Source organism: Octopus bimaculoides, chromosome 5 (assembly GCF_001194135.2).
Source record: "Octopus bimaculoides isolate UCB-OBI-ISO-001 chromosome 5, ASM119413v2, whole genome shotgun sequence".
NCBI classification, from domain to species: Eukaryota; Metazoa; Mollusca; class Cephalopoda; order Octopoda; family Octopodidae; genus Octopus; species Octopus bimaculoides.
Window position 1 is genome coordinate 124,445,682 of NC_068985.1, and position 3,195 is coordinate 124,448,876.

Consider the following 3,195-nt stretch of genomic DNA (forward strand, 5'->3'; position numbering starts at 1 on the left):
GACTTGATAGTGTACATCTTGTAATACAGAGATAAAATTTTCTTTAATCTCTATATACTCTCTTCATATCAGAATCAATCGGAGTTCATACATATGTGTATGTATGTACGTATGTATGTATGTATGTATGTATGCATGTATGTATGCATGTATGTATGTATTTATGTATGCAAGCATGCATGTATGTGTACCGTATATATTGTAGAGTACGTTAATTGATCAGTACTGTTTACATTACTATATAGGCTAACATACCTGCAACTGCCTTTTCTAAATATTAAGTTACAGTTTCAATGATCTGTGCTAAACGTTCATGTGTTTAACTTAGCAGATCAGATACTGGTGTCTTAGCTCTTAGGTCTAGAACATGCGTGTTATTCTTTATACTGTAAAGTTATTTCTGAATTTTATAGCTTTAATGCGGATATTGATGCATAAATATAGCTAAATACTGATTAAGATCCATCTACATACCTAAATGTCCATAGTGATAGACACTATAAGAATATATCATTCATAGATATTAGAAATTACACAAAGGTGAAAAAAAATGCTTTTGAAATAAAGTGGTATTAAGAACGGCAGAAAATCTAGAATGACCTACAGGATATACTGCTTCTTTCAAACTAAAAGTGATCAATGCTGCTGAAAAGAAAACAAACAGTAGTGTCTCTGCTAGAGAGTTTCGAGTGGATGAGAGCGATGTGAAAAAGTGAAGTGAGCGAAAAAACAGGACTACGGCAAATGCCAAGAAGCAAGCAAAATTCAAGTGGGCCGGAAAGATTTTACGCAGATTGAGAAAATGATTTAGCTGAGTAGAAAGAACAAATAAAAGAAGAAATTGGTTAAAAATTTAAAATACTGTGTAAAAGAGACCTTTAAATTTTCTAGATGGTGCTATCGTTTTTGTTGTTGTTGTTGTTTTTTAAGAAGAATCCTCTAGCATAACATGAAAAGACTAAAATGTCTCAAAGGCTTCCATCAGATTGAGATGATGAGATAACAAAATTTCACACCTTTATATTAAAGCAAATCGGAAACATGGATGATACACCTATGTATTTCGACATGCCAGGCAATAGAACTCTGGAAAATATTGGCAGAAAATCAGTGTATTTAGAACCTCTAGCAATGTAAAGGCACTTTACTGTTTTGCTGTGTTGCTGGTAACGGAAATTTCCAAGCGGAAGACATTGCTGAAAACTTTGCAAGTTTCCCCAAGAGTGACAGCTCGATTTTATGTGAAAGAATAAATGGATGAAGCAGATGTATAACAACCAATATATGTGGTACTGAACAAACCATTCAAAGCTGATGTGAAGAAACAAGAGGAAATTCCAAGTGGAAATTTGAGAAACAAGACTAGAATAGGCTTTGTTCTGACCTGGGTAAAAAGTGCTTTAACCATCCAAATTATTATTAAAACAGGAATTACTAACATAGAAAGCACTCAAGATGATTAACTCTGGGTAGTTGACGATGACGAGGAGAAAGGCGTCCAATTCAGATGATAGTGGCTTATCTAATTGTATTCAGAGTGAGAAAATAGCCAAAGAAAAATGGCTACAGCTGTCTGGCAATTCTGAGAAATCAGACTTTAACGTGTTTGAATTTATATTACTTTGTTTTATTTGAATTTGGAATAAATCAGCATGTTTTAATCGTTAATTTATTTTATTTGGTGGTTGGGAGATAATTTTCCATTCGGAAAATTGCCCACTTGCAGGGCATAAATGAAGTTGAGAGACTTGTTGAAACTTTACGTCTGATGGAATTTTAAAAAAAACAGATCGAATTCTATGAATTTCTTTATCAGACCCTTCCTGAAAATGTTCATGGCTTGACCGTTCATATGGCTTGATATTGCAAGACCATCGTTACTATACAGGGCCGAAGTGAAGTCAGTATGCTTCCTTAGAGTATCCAAGATAAATAACTCGACGTGGTCAGCGATCTCGGTTCCGTCGCAACTACGTCGAACAGTGAGTCGTCTTATTTTGCACCCAGCAGGAATCATCATGAACCAATATTGACTTTCTAGTATTCATAATGATTCTAACAACAAGGTTCCTAAAATAGATAAGTTGCTAGCCAAAATCTAAAGCCTTCAGGTGGAGGCCTTTTGATATTAAAAGGTAGAAATCTCCAATGTCAAACTGAGTGGATCTAAAGGTGCTTTATTTTCAATGCCTCGGAACCAATTGATTATTGCGGAGTTGCAATCCCATTGGAACAAACCATTCGCCCTTTTACTATCGGAGTTGATAATATCGAGAATTCGCTTGCTCAGTATGCCTGATTCGCTCTTAGTGGGCTCAATCCGCCTGTATTAAAGATTGGAAAGTAAGTTTGGTTTAGGATCCTTACGCATGATATAGGGGTGTGATCGTGTGGCGAGGCTGTCCATGCAATCCTCTATATTTAGAAGGGTGGGTAGCTCTTCTGCTTCAGTGTTTATGTCGTTGTATGTAGAGCCTTCAGTCGCTAATAGCTAATTGATAAACAGCCCACTGGTTTTTTGCGACATGCTAGCTGTTTGGCCAGTATTATTCTATCTCGGTTTCAATGATTTTCTGTCAGGCATTCAGCTGGGCCAGCCGACACTGATGATCCGCGATACGTTGAAATCACGTGATACAGTAGTGCCATTCGCCTGTTTGGTGATGAATTTCATCAATTAATGATAGAATTTTCATCCTTTTAGGCATTTGTCATCTCGATTAAATGATTTTTCGGAACACTTACAGTAGTCTAAGGCGTTCTAAACAACTGATCCAAATTAAGTACGCTAATTGATAGTTAATATTTTTGCTGAGAACTCCACAGTTATAATTCATATGATGAACCAGAATAAAAAATATCATTTCCTATTTCTGTACATCTGCAATTGTGTATCGATATAAGTTCTTACTACTAGCATGTACATATATATATATACTTTATTGAAAAGAGCAAAAATATCACAAAGGCCGTTACTCAGAGTTTCACGTCCCCGTCCGTCGAACAGTTTTGTTTAGATTCTAAACAAAACTATCCGACGAACGGGAACGTGAAACTCTGAGTAACAGTTTTTGTGATATTTTTGCTGATTTTCAATAAAGCATATTACTCTACTTCTGGTTATCGAGTACTATTTTTTCCACCTTGTTTCGTATTTATGCGCTTACTCCGGTATATATATATATATATATATAT